Genomic DNA, 14,731 nt, shown 5'->3' with positions numbered 1-14,731 from the left:
AAAACATCTGGAGGGCCGAGTTTGCCTATGCCTGCTTTAAGTCATTGGTTTCAGTGGATCTACGCTGAGAACGACCAACTCAAATATTAGATGTCATGACTTACCTCAAGGTTCTGTCTTGTTTCCTATGCTTTTTAATATCTACATGAAACTAATAGGTGAGGTCATCCAGAAGTTTGATCTGAGGTGTCAACAGCATGTAGGTGACACACAGCTCTATCTCGTTCCCATTGACTTGTCCTGGGGAGACAGTAGAAGTAATCAACTGGAGTCAATTCACATTAGGTGGATAGGTGTTAAGAAGCTGAAACTTAATTCAGACAAACCAGAGGCCCTGTTAGTCAAGAACACTGGCAATTCGGATGTGGTGGTTCAACCTGTTCTGGATGGTATTGCACTTGTCTTGAAGGAATGGGTCCGTTGTTTGGGAATTTTGCATTCCCTGGATGCTCAGGTGGTGGTGGTTGGTAGGAGTGTTTTATTATTATCATTCGCTTCAGCAAATACACTAGCGGTGCCATTTATTAAAGAAGGCAATTTTGGCATCAGTCACTCATTCTTTGGTTACTTCCAGACTGTATTGTTTCAATATAGTCTGAGTGGGGCTACTGTTTGAACACAGCCCAAAAGCTTCAGTTGGTCCAAAATATGGCGACCTGATGTTTGTCTATAGTTGTTGCAGGTCAGAGCTTATTACTTGGGTCTTATTTCGGCTCCGCTGGCTTTGATGTGTTGCTTCTAGCCTATATAGCCCCAAGTAGCTTAGAGCTGGGTCATCTTAGGGACCGCTTGCTCCCATATAAGCCTGCCCAGGAATTGAGATGCTGGTCACCTTGCTGTTGGTGCCATTGTGGAATATCTGACAGGGTCTCTTCAGCGGTAGTGTGGCAACTGTGAAATACTCGCCCAATTCAAATTGCCAGGTTCCCTTATTGTGACTCTTTTGCCAGAAATTGCCTTATTCTTAAAAAAATGTATCTGCGTGAGAAATTGAGGCAAAAAGTCAAACACTTAATGGTGTCTGTTTAGGCAAGAGGAATCTGGGCCCATGTTATCTCCTGCACCACTCACCGAGCCTCTGCTTAGACTTTTTTTGGGTAGAGCAAGAGTTGTGCACTGCAGAAGAGAGGGAGTGGAAAATACCTGAGCATGCATTGCATATAAATCTGGATGCAGGAAACCCTGGTTTGGTTGTTTGTTTGTTTCCCAATCTCCTTCCTCTGCCCACCTGCAATTCTCCTGTATATTTTGCACTCAGTAATGAGAGGCTCAGTTCAGAGATCAATCCATCTGATTATCTAGTTCTTGATCCCTTTGCCCAGAGCATGTCTGCCACCCGCCGTGCTAATTAACAGGTGACACAGTTAGGTTTAAAGGCAAAGAGGACAGCTGCATCTTTATGCCCTCCCCTTACTCTGCAGCTGTCATAAAAGACACACAAGATTCCTCAAGGCCGCATGGCAGATTGAGGATATCAAGGGCAGTTGATATTAACTGTGCCAGTACATATGGGTTAAATGTTTCTAATCGTCCCAAATACTGTATGACATATGGGTTAGCAGAATATTTTTTAAAGCTGTGCTTACATCGTAACATTATTGGTAAATTATATTATTGTATGCTGTGCTTTCTTGGCATGAGATGAGATGGCGAAGACTGGAGCAGGCTTTGCAATTTGGTGCGACTTATAATGATATTCCATTTATTGCTAACAATGAAAAGATAATAAGAGTTAAGCGCTTGCTTTCTGCCTGACGTTTGCTTTGCATTTTGGTTACAGCTGCTTTGCGTTTCCTTATTTTGAAGGAGACATGATGCTTTAATTTTTAACTGGATCCATTAACAAATGCATTGAAGTCTAATATGAACCTGATAGGCTCTCAGTTCTGAGGAAAACAGATCTCATGATTGTGGTGATTCCTTTGAGCAGGGTGTATGTGTTCTTTAGTGGGTTTACGTTGGCTGTTTCTGAAGCTGTTGTGATGATAGAACCTGTAGGAGAGAAGGGAAACGAATGATAATGTAGTGAAAGGAAGGATGGAGGATTGGTGCCCGAAGTGGGAGGCTTTTGGAAGTTGTAAAAAGAAGTGAAATGGTTATACCAGACACCGTTATGTACACCTGAAATGGAATAATTGCAGATCCAGCCGACATCCCACTGCACTCTGAACACAATATATGATTGATATGTTTTCCAAGGACAGTTATTGAGGTGTAGCGCATTCACAAAGGCAAGGACTTAAAAGGGGTGTGTGTGTGATTTACTTGTTCATTTTTTAAAAAAAGTTTGAAGAGCAGTTTATTAAGCCTTTCCATATCAAACAAAAATAAGCCAAGAAATAATAAAAACTTGGAGCATAAACACCTACACATTTGCTTACATCAACAAATAAAGAACAGAAAAACTCCCACAAATATTCAACCCACGAATCTCTGCAAGTATACAACCCACAAATATACAATACAAAGTAAAGCAATCAGAGAATCGTCATAGAAGTAATCAGCTAGTCAAGCATAAAGAGAAAGGCCACCCTGTAATATCACACCATAAAGATGCATGGGTTGATGAAGGAAGGCAATCATACCCCTTGACTGACTTAATAGAACAAAATCATTTCTCATAAAACATACTTTGTTCTCCTTGGATTATTGTATGTTGACAAATACATTTTCCCATAAGGGCCGTTTTCTTCTTAATTTGAAATGCCCAGGGACCTGTTTCTCCCTTGACCTGAAGCCATGGCAGTTCCCCTTTCAACTACTCTATTGGGCTGTTTTTCATTGCCGCCCCCCCCCCCCCAAGTTTCAAAACTCAAAAGTAAGGGATAGATGGCCTAGGAACATTTGCAGAGAAGTATGGGTGTTAAATGGGACGCGGGTGGCGCTGTGGTCTAAACCACTGAGCCTTGGGCTTGCCAATCAAAAAGTCGGCAGTTTGAATCCCCACGACGCCAACCTAGCAGTTCAAAAGCATTCCAGTGCAAGTAGATAAATAGGTACCACTCTGGCGGGAAGGTAAACAGCGTTTCCGTGCACTGCTCTGGTGTTGGTGTTCCGTTGTTCCAGTAGCGGCTTAGTCATGCTGGCCATATGACCCGGAAAAGCTGTCTGCGGACAAACGCCAGCTCCCTTGGCCTGTAAAGCGAGATAAGTGCCACAACCTCAGAGTCGTTCGCGACTGAACTTAACTGTCAGGGGTCCCTTTACCCTTTACCCTTATGGGTGTTAAGCATGCTACTCACTTGCCATAAGTTTGCACTCCACATTCCTGTTGCTTCAGTATATGGAGGTTTCTTAACACACCTTTTCCAAGGTAACATGGTTGTGAGTTCACTCTGGGCAGCTTTCAGCATATATAAAAACATAATGAAACATCAAACATTAAAAACAATTGTGAACTCAAGGATGCAATTCATAATACTTAAAAGGGCTTATATCTGCAAGACTATTTGCGCTAATATCACATTAAGATTTCATGGCATGAAACTGGGCTTTTCTTGCTCTACCCTTGACCTGCCGGATGCTATGGTGGCCCTAATCCAGGAAGCCTTTTTTTTTTAGCTTTAAAGTTGTCAGCTTTAGTTGCTTTATAAACCAGATAATTAAAGTATGTGGGCTCAATTCATAAGTGTATGTGAATAGGTTATTGCATGAATGTAGCTACTGTAATTTCCACATATCCGTCCACTATAGGAACACTGTCTAAAGCCAGCTTCACAAATAATTGTGTTCTTAGTGCCGCTAATCTTCCTTGTTTATTTTAACTTGAATCGTTTTAAGTCCTAAAGCTATTTTCATATTTCCTTTTCCCCTTGCTCTTGATTACTTAGGATAATGTGTAAATAATTTTTTTGGAAAAAAAACTTTTAAAGCTCAGGGTTTAATTTTTTTAAAGAAAAGAAAAAAGGCTCACTGAAGTTCTTGTGTCTTAGAAAAGTAGGTCACGAAGTAGAATACAACACAATCACACTAATTAAGAGGGCTGTTGTTGTTTTTTCTCAGCAAAGTGCCATGAAGAAAAGATCAATACAGCAAAAACCCTTTTCACTGTGGAGCCAAGGGAATTGGAAAAGATCCACTTGTGCTTTCAGACCTTAAATGCTGGAGGCTGATGTCATTAAGAAAACCAGCTGAGGACTGAAAAGTAAACCAAGCAAACTAATAGGTTTTAAGTGTAGGAGGGGAAGAAAGGGGGGTGTATACCAGTAATATCTATGGCAGCGTTTCTCAATTCGCTGACAGCTAAGGCACCCTATTTTTCTTAAGTAAATTGTACAGTGCAATCCTATGCACACTCAGCACTGCTTAAGTCGGTAGGACTTACTTCTGAGTAAACATGCGTAGGATTGCCCTTAAGGCATACTCAGCTCTTCTATGAGCAACGAAAAGTTCACTTGAAGAGTGTGTAGATAGATGAACCATTTAACCTTTGATGAACCGCCCAGTTTGAAGGATATATCTCTTCCTTGTGGTACTTTCCCAATGTTTCTCCTGCCCCCCCCCCTGCTTTCCCATCTGTGTATTGTGTTGTATTTATGGGTCACCAATTTATATCTCCCTTCTACACCTCCACTGGCTGCTCAAAGGCTGTCTACTTGGGCAGACACTGGTCTTAAATGGCGGAATACAAATCAATCATACCATACTTTGAGCAAACTTACGTCACTTATCTGGGAAACTCCTGTGGGTTGCAAAGGGTACTAGGGCAGGGCTAGTCAAAGCAGTGGTCCACAGACCAGGGCTCATCCATGAGACATCAGCTGCTGATCCCTGGTGACTCCACCACAGCTCAGGTTTGGCGGGATGCTTTAGAGGCCAATTACGGCTCTGCCACATCAGGTAGTTCGAGAAGCACTGTTCTAAAGCACAGAGGCAATCTATGCATTTGTTGCCTTGCACAAGCTGTGGTCCCTGTAAGGGACAGCTGCATATTCCTGCATTGCAGGGGGTTAGACTAGAATGATCCTCATGGTCCCAACTCTGTGATACTCTGACTGCTGCCCAATAGGCAACTTCAAAGCTCCTGCTCTCTCTCCTTGTGGTTCTTTATCTTTAAACAAGGATGTGGACCAGAGTGTTCTTCCAACAAACAAAAGGCTCCTTTGGGGTAAGGGGTTGTCTTCTGTAAAGAAGAAGACACTCTACCCATTACAATGATGGGGAAAAGTAGGCTGAATTGTGGATCATGCTCCAGGATATTTTATGAAAAATGCTCCATACCTATTTCCCAGTCCTTGTGGGACTTTCTGGAGCGAGGGCCTTCTCTGGAACAGATAGTGTGCTTGTGCAATTATAATTGAAAAGGAGAGATACCTGCTTTTGCATATGCTCTCTTAAGATTCACCAGTCCCAGAATTTTTATGCCTAGGCAGAAATGGGGGGAGCGGGCGGTGGACAGCTGGTGAGAGGAACAAATGCATTATTAAGCTGGGACATTGATTCCAGGGGCAGTATAGCAGCCCTTACTGTTGGTAGGGTTTACACATACACAAACACACAGACAGACACAGACAGAGACACACACACACACACACACACTCATTTAAGCCACCTAGCTACTGTATTTTATTTTCAATCTATAAAGAATGCAAGAGAAATTGACTGGTTTGAGAATTCATTGTTTTGCAATGAACACCCCCCCTTCAAAAAAAGCCAGAAAAATGAAGCTTAAAATGAATTGGTCTATTTATAAGAGCTTTGCAGCTGTGTTGGTCTGTCAGAATAAAGCAAATTCCAAACACTGACAGGCAGATCAACCAAAAAGTTACAAAATCGTCAGCAAGTTTTAGCTGGTGAACCAAAGCAGTGCATGTCTGTTGAATTTCAGCGGCTGTACTCTTTGAGTAGGAGTTGGATACCAGTTTAATTGTTTGTTTTCTCTGAAGCATGGTGTTTGTTGCTTATTGTTATTTATTCAGTAAGCGACTTACAACCCAGTAAGGTGTAATTTTGAAATCGCAGAAAAAACAATTTCGGAATTAAAATTAATTAAAAAACGCTTCCTGCATGACTTAAGAGAAGAAGAAGAAGAAGAGTTTGGATTTGATATCCTGCTTTATCACTACCCGAAGGAGTCTCAAAGCGGCTAAACTTCTCCTTCCTCCTCCACAATAAACACTCTGTGAGGTGAGTGGAGCTGAGAGACTTCAAAGAAGTGTGACTAGCCCAAGGTCACCCAGCAGCTGCATGTGGAGGAGCGGAGACGCGAACCCGGTTCCCCAGATTACGAGTCTACCGCTCTTAACCACTACACCACACTGGCACCACAGAGGCTGTTTATATGGGACTGGATCACTGTAAGCATGTAAGAGGGGGCTTGCAAGTTTCTCCTCAAAAACTATTCCTGATCCTGCATGCAAACAACAACAACAACAACAATGTAGGCATGCAGTGCTCTTCTTGAGAATGCTACCCAGCTATGCCATTTCCCAGGATACTCCATTCCACTACCACCATCCTGGTTTTCTGTACTTCTCCTGCAAAACAGTCAGTATTCCATGTCACTAACAATGCTCAGTCCTCATTGGGTTGTTTTGGGGATCCTCCTGCCTCACAATCAGATAATCCCCCCCCCCAGGTTATTTGCACTTCCAGAAACCTTCGGGTTCTCTCCCCGTCTCCATGCCTGATCATACCTCCAAATTATTTGTGGTTGTGCCATTATGTTGTTGTTGTTGTTGTTGTTTAGTCGTTTAGTCGTGTCCAACTCTTCGTGACCCCATGGACCAGAGCACACCAGGCACTCCTGTATTTCACGGCTTCCCACAGTTTGGTCAAACTCATGCTGGTAGCTTCGAGAACACTCTATCTCATCTTCTGTCGTCCTAACCTTCTCCTTGTGCCCTCCATCTTTCCCAACATCAGGGTCTTTTCCAGGGAGTCTTCTCTTCTCATGAGGTGGCCAAAGTATTGGAGTCTCAGCTTCAGGATCTGTCCTTCCAGTGAGCACTCAGGGATGATTTCCTTAAGAATGGATAGGTTTGATCTTCTTTGTGCCATTATAGCTCCATAAAAATCTGTTCTGGGAAAGTGAATTTGCTGTTAGTAGATCGTATATATAGTATATAGTGCAGGAATTTTTTTTTGTCGCTTGGTGGGTAAAACATTTTTTGTGTGTTTCAATAGAAATTGGAAATGTGCGAGGGGCATACGTGAGGGGTTGCAAAGAGAAGACTGGTAGTTTATTTGCATCTTTTCTTCAATAAATGGACTTCTGTTCCTTACGTGTATAAGACATCAATGTGATTCTTTGTCCTGTGATGCTTAATCTTGGAATGGCATAGAACACACTTCTCAGCAGTGTTGCAGCTGCACAGTTACCACAAAAAAAAAAAAAGAGAATTGTGGTTTTCTTTTTATTCCGCTTAAAAGATTTGGACAGGTAATTTGAGTATACGGGTCCTCCTATTGTCCTTAATTTTTGAAATTTTAATTAACTGGAACAATTTAAAATACCAACACATGGCTATAGTTCTACACTGGATTGCAGTAAAGCACTAGCTTGAAGAGCCTGTGATTCTTTAGTAAATTCAAGATGTAAAATAATTGAGTCCTGTGTTCCCAGGACTATATGGTAATGCTGTTCCTTTTTGCATTTATTTATTCCATAGGCTCAGGGTACCTAACAATATTTTCAAAATGAACCTATTGGTAAAATAATCCAGTGCTAAAAAACAACCTGCCACCAAGCATCTGGCCTATATAAAAATAAAGATGTCCTACATCACCTCCAGAAAGCGATCAGGAAAATGTGTAACATCTGGTGATTCTATAAATAGGGCACAGCTTGAAAATGCAGGGCTTAAAAGGATTTTAGGGGAGATAGAATTCTGGGTTGTTGTTGTTGTTTTCAAATAAGACTTTTACAAAACTTGCTTTAGGAGCCCAGTATACTGTATGGTTGATAATGGAGTGTGTGCATTGGATCCAGACCTTGTCGTGCTTAGGATAGACCTATTGAACCAATGTACGGTATGCAGTGTTTTTTTTCTACTCAGAGTTGACCTGTTGAAAGTAATATACATTACTAACTTAGGCTCATTAATTTGGGTGGGCCACTACTCTTGAGTACAACTGAGCTGGATATAACTCAGTGGGACTTTAAATGTTTAAATTAAGTTTCATTTATTTCAGTGGGTCTACTCTAAGCATTATGAAGTCCAGATCCGTCCCAGTGTGCTTGAGAAAGAGGTGGACAAATACAAGAATGAAAACAATGTAGTAGCATATGGTCTTGCTGTGCAGTGTTCATGTGCTTAAGAAACAAAGTACTGGCTCAGTGATGCTTACCATCTTCAGTAGCCAGAATGATTCAAAGTAGAATTCAGACGAATAAAGATGATCAATGTTTTTGGAGAAGCAAAATCAGAATGCATTTCAACAAACTCCCTAACTTGTGCACTCTTAATCTTTCTCCTGATTTTGTCGGAAGAGTCTTACGAATTTGTTTTTGTTGAGCAACTCTTCCTCTAGAGTCCTGAGGATGTAATTTTTATTTTGAATAATTTTTTACCATAGTCACAATCCATTCTTATCATCACCTGAAACTTTGCTCATCCTGAGCCTTTACACACACACCCCCGGGCTTTCATAAATATTCACTTTCATCTTAGAATTTCTATATCAACTTATTTACCTTCTTTCTATACTTATAAAATTTACATTGATATTTGCAAACCAGTTCCAAAAATTAACGTTACAAAATATTTTAACTCAAACTTGCAAACGTTTTCAAATGTTTACAATGTTCTCTCATATATTGTATAAATTTACTCCAGTCCTTTTCAAACAGCTCGTTGCGCTGGTTTCGGATCTTCCCCATCAGCTTTGCCAGTTCTGCATATTCAATCAGAGTCCTGAGGCCGTAATTTTGCAGAACTGATAACTTCAGCATTGTCCACTAAACTGAGTTTGCTCTAGCAATTCAAAGACAGATTAAGCATTTGTGATTTAAAATGGGTTTGTTTTATCGTTTGGGCACAATTATTTTGCCCATCTTACTGCAGGAGGCTCCCCACCATTCCTTTATAATCAGAATAGCAGCCTCTTAAAGGGGGAATAGATTTTTTGCTCCTGAACAATTATTCGTTAGATGCAGGGAGCTAGTTAGTGATTTATGATGTGTGCTATCCCAGGTGTTGGCAGAAGGTATATAGCAATCCGCCATTGGACTACTGTTTGATTTTAGGTGAACCACCTAATACCTGCTAGTCACTGGGTTTCTTGCAAAGAGTACTAAAGGAGGAGAACTTTGATTTGATCTAGCAAATCACTTCTTACAATGTTTAATCAAGATTGCATACTTAGGCTTCATTCAGACACCTCCTTCTCTGATTCTTCAGTCCTAGAATCATAGAGTTGGAAAGTACAGTGGTACCTCGCGTTAAGAACTTAATTCGTTCTGGAGGTCTGTTCTTAACCTGAAACTGTTCTTAACCTGAAGCACCACTTTAGCTAATGGGGCCTCCCGCTGCCACCGCGCCACCGGAACACGATTTCTGTTTTCATCCTGAAGCAAAGTTCTTAACCCGAGGTATTGTTTCTGGGTTAGCGGAGTCTGTAACCTGAAGCGGCTGTAACCCGAGGTACCACTGTACCTTGAGGAGCATCTAGTCCAACCTCCTGAGATGCAGGGATATGCAGCTGTCCCATACAAGGATTGAACCCGCAGGCTTGGCATTGTCAGCACCATGTTCTAACCAACTGAGCTATCCATGGTTTAAAGATCAGGAATTAACTCTGTTCTCTTCTCTCTCTCTGCTCCCTGCCAAATCACACACTTTTCTTAGTAGAATACAGTAGTACCTCGGTTTTTGAGCGTCCTGGAAGCCGAACGTTTTGGTTTTCAAATGCCGAAAACCCGGAAGTAAATGCTTCCGTTTTCAAACGCGCCTCGGAAGGGTTGTAAGTTGCTTACTGAATAACAATAAGCAACAACACCATGCTTCAGAGCAAACACACAATTAAATTGGTAGCCAACTCCTACTCAAAGAGTACAGCCGCTGTACTCCACCATTTTTTCCATTGAAATTGCCCTTTGTGTCTTGGTTTTCGAACATTTCAGAAGTTGAACGGTCTTCCAGAATGGATTGCGTTCGGAAACCAAGGTACCACTGTACTTTCTAGTTTGATCAAATCACAGTTTGCAGCTACATCCGAACTGCCAAATTGTGATTTGAGTGAGTCCTCCAAACCAGCAAGTTGCAAGCTCAGAGCTTGTTCCCAGTAACCCTAGCCAAGGTTTGTGTTCTTCTTTTGTAAATTTAAAGCATACCAGCAAGCTATGCGACAACAGCGGAAGCAAAGGTACACTATACAAAACTAAACTCAGACACTTTTGCTTAAAGTATGACGCACGTGAAGGAAAAGGACTGTTTAAATGCAAAGCATTAGATGCCTGAAGTGTCCATTATGGAAAAGAAAAGATGGCCTCGGAATGCACAGGGAGCCTGTTCGCATGATCTGTGTGAACATGTGATTTCCTGGAAAGGAGCTTGCAGCTGTTTTGCTTGTCCCTTTTGTTGCCATGCTGCACTGAGTGTTGTCTGATCAGGAACTGGTGATTAAGCTCTCTCTTCCTTAGCCACATACTGTAGCTAAGAACTAAACTACGAGCCTGGGTTTGGATGACCTGTTCAGCCACTGCACAACTTGGTATTGTACAACAGCAAAACCAACCAAGAAGGAGCTAAACAGCTGAGATCTCCCTGGAAGACTGTACATTCATACTTAGGCACAGCTTACCTTCACATGACGACATGTGAGCCACCCTCTGTTTCCTTCATCCTTCTTGTTGTCTGTGTTTGGTTGGTCCCGTGGCACCTGCAGAAGTGTAGATGGAAGGAACAAACAACAAAAAAGCCTTGTTTTTTAGCATTGCATAGTAACAGTGTGTATGAAGATGCAAAGTGGTTTATTTATGCCAAGCAAATTCTTGTTTACTGTCTTCAGGACAAAATGTATTAATGCATCCAGAGATGTAGGTGTTTGGAATTCTAATGCAAACGGAGAAAAAAAGTCGCTGTTTTGAAGGAGGATGTAGGTTATTTATTATTTGTGTACTTAAGCGGTTTTATAGACACAATGATTTTCCTTTGGCTTCTAATCTAATTAATAAAGGGATTCTAATCAAGATAAAAAGAACCATCGATCATGTAAATAAATATTGTTACTAATAGCTATATTTGGATTATTACTAAGAGCTATATTCTTGGTGCCGACGTTAATATATTTTTCAGTGACGGGTAAAAGCTGTCTTCTCCCAGGCATTTTTCTGCTGCCTTATGTCTGTTTTGGTTATGATATAGGTATTGGGCTTTGGGGGTGGAGGCGGTGGTGTATTCTTAGAAATGCATCCACTAATTGTCAGTGCAGTTGTATGGCTGTTTTAATTTTGCATATTTTATATTGCTGTACATTCTTATTGTAAATGGCCTTGAGTCTATTTTTAGAGGTAAGTGCCTAAGAACATACATACATACATAACATTTAGCCCTTTAAAATATATCTTGGTTATAGAATTCACATCACTCTGGCCAGTTGTAATGTAACATGTCTGCATCCATAGAATGGCTGTTGTTGATACTTGTTGATATTTTATTTTATTTTTATTGTTTATGACTCATTTTGTTATGTTTGTAATTACATATATATATATTTCATGTTGCAAGCCTTGAGCATGGATTTAACTATGGAAAGGTGACATACAAAGAAAATGATGTATGTATTATGTACTGTCAAGAGCTCTGAGAGAAGTGGTTTTTTGAGCTATGCTCAGTCAAGGTGTCATTCAATGATCTCATATTCATAAAAACTTTTCAATAAATATGTTTGAACTCTGTCATAAATTAGAACCAAGCAGGCGGAGATTAAACAAACATGGCAGAAATTACTCAGAAAATCTGTTGCAGACTGCACACTAGAATCCATATCCCTTAAGGGCTGTATTCTTTCATTCATTATTCTTATGTGTCATTCTGGTCATTCTGTAAGGACAAATGCATAAGAATGCTAAGTTGAAATGGGTTTTTCAGTGTAAATTTTCCAGGGTCATTAATAAAAGGATCCACTGGGCTAAGCCCATTTTATGGATCTTTCATTCCAATATGATTTGTCTGTCTGCATGCGTTCATTGTGTGACCATTATTTGAATATACATTATTACATTGGAACCCATCTTGAATCTTGTAGCCCAGTCCCTGAATGTTGCAGTGGACTGAAATATGGTAACTCGTTAATATTTTTGGCAGTTTAATTATTGTTTTAAATCGAAATGTTCCAGACCGGTGCATCACAAATCTCGGGCCATAAAAATACTTAAATAAATATGAGTTTGTTTGTTTAATGGAAGCATCCTGCTGCTACAAGGCACTTTGGTTCGTTTGTTTGGTTGTATGCATGATGCGTCTAAGAGTTTCAGGTTTTGCTAAATATGACCTTGGGGCAATTCAACAAGAAGAAAAGGATCAACTCCCTGATTCCAAAGCTATATACAGTCGTGATAGTTCCATAGTGACACAAATGCCTGTAGAAAAGATGAACGAGTGAGACGTTCCCTGTCCACCACATGCCATTTCTATGTGGCGCAACAGTCTTGTGTGATCCTGGCATTGACTCAAGCGCCACAGTGGCTATTTCTCGTTGACTGCTTAGTTGCAGCCTGCTTAGCTGACGACTCACTGATCTTGCAGTGGTATGACAGCCAGTATTTCATGTACAAAACAGTTCTTTTCTCTAGCTGCAGGACTGGGCTTTAAGATAAACAATGATCCCATTTTGCACCATCGTTTTATCATTTGTGTCTTTCTTATGCTGTTGAATATTCCTGATAGGTGCTTTTAACACCCCCCAAAAAAAGTATTAAATGCTTTTGAAAGCTTAGCCTTAATTAGGAAATCATCTGAAGGAAGAGGAGCAGAGGATAAGAAACCAAGCCTTTTCCTCAAGAGCAAAATAATAATAATTAATAATAATAATACGGATGTTGCTTTTGTATGAAGTACAAATCACCACAGTAAATAAAATTAACACTTAGGAAGAAGGGTCTTAATTTGCCATAATTGTCAAACTACAGGGTTCGTGTCAGTGAGGGTAATCAATCTGAATTGTTGACGAAATATGTGAGGACAGTAAAATAAAAGCACCACACAGCTCTGAAGAGCAGCTCACATAAATAATGCAGGGACATCTGCTAGAGTCATGCATGACCTTCACTTCTGGGGACACCTGTAGATGAGCATAGCTGACTTAAAGGAGCAGATGCTACTCTAAGCAACAGGGATTGCTGAGCACAGTTTCAAGGAGCAAAGGCTCTCTTAGCTGCGAAGGGAAAGAGAGGCCAGCTACGACGCTAATAACCTGCCCTTTCTTATTTTTTGTTTAAAGCAATTTAATACTTTCCAGCGGGCAGAGGGGGCAGTGTAAATACTGAAGCTACCAAATCAAAATATTTTTTTTAAATATTGCTGTAGTGAGAAGTATTGTAGCTTGAAAGGCAAACAGACATGGCCTCTTGATGCATTGTCTACGCATATTTATGTGTTTAAAAGCTAATACGGCCCTTTTATTTTTAATGCACAATATTTTCTTTGAAAAAGAGGCTCGTTTGGTCATAACCTCGTTTCCGTAGGTGTTCTTATATTTAAGTTACTCAGTTTGTACTTTTATGACATATTCGCTGCTAAATAATTTCTTAAGTGTTGTCTTAAGTGCTACCTCACCTGGTGAGGTTCTTTCATTTCCCCCCACACTTTGGGGGCAACCATGTAGTTTCTGCAGTGAAGTAAGGTGTCAATAACTCTTATTTAATGCTTTGACGTTGGGTTAGAACAATGAAGGTCTGTATGACCCAAATTGCTGCACTGTGCTGCCAAATGGGCAAAAGGACATTCTGCCTCAGTGGTTTGTTCTAAATAGACCTCTCTGTTTGTTCTGCAATGTTTGCATTTGATTTTAATGATGCATTATGACACAAATCTAATTTATAGGAATGGATTGGGGGGGGAGGAGGCATCCTACTTGACCTGTTTAAAAATAGAGTATGGTTGAGCTAGCATTGTAGGTGCCGGGGGGGTCGAGCGGATCCGTATTGCTGGAGAGCTGGAAAAACCTAGACAGGGTTTTGCTGCAGCAGCTTTTCCACTGCCATGTGTTTTTGCATCTCTGAGCCTGGTGGCTTTAGGTCCTTTGCAGTTGCTGAGAGCAGCACTGTACTAAAATTATATATGGAGTTGTTATTATTACATTCTGCGCAATCACCTCAGCACCATGCATAATGAAAATAGCAAAAAACAAAAAAGTTATAAACAGCAAGTGTGTGTGTGTGTGTGTGTGTGTGTGTGTGTGTGTTAAAAAAAATACAAAATAGACACTTATGGCAGAGACCCATTCATTCTGTTGGAGAAGCCTATCAGAGCAAAACAGTCTTCGGTTGCTTCTGAAAAGTGTTGATAGTGGGTGTCTGCTGCATCTCAACACGAATGCTGTTCTGCAGAACAGGGGCAGCCACACTGAAAGCGCTGCTCTGAATGACTGTGGAACTTGCAGCTGAGATTCTCTCATAGGTCAATGTGACCTAGTGGGTATACAGAGGACGAGACGGTATTTAAAGTAACCTGGTTCTGAGCGGCAAGAGGGCCTTATATTTTCATGGCAGCACCTTGGATTTGACCCAGTAACAGATCGGCAACTGGTGCACACACCCCCCCTGCAAATCCAGCAAGCAAGGTGTCCT

General features: G+C 40.9%; 1 protein-coding gene across 4 annotated transcripts in view; it reads left to right on the top strand.

Annotated features, from left to right (window-relative positions):
* Positions 1-14,731, top strand: part of TBL1X (transducin beta like 1 X-linked) — a 128,850-nt gene that overhangs the window by 82,129 nt on the left and 31,990 nt on the right. The gene's annotated exons all lie outside the window — the stretch shown is intronic.

Source organism: Podarcis raffonei, chromosome 4 (genome assembly GCF_027172205.1).
Source record: "Podarcis raffonei isolate rPodRaf1 chromosome 4, rPodRaf1.pri, whole genome shotgun sequence".
Taxonomy (NCBI): Eukaryota; Metazoa; Chordata; class Lepidosauria; order Squamata; family Lacertidae; genus Podarcis; species Podarcis raffonei.
Note: the sequence above shows the minus strand (reverse complement) of the source record. Positions and strands in the feature narration are given on the sequence as shown.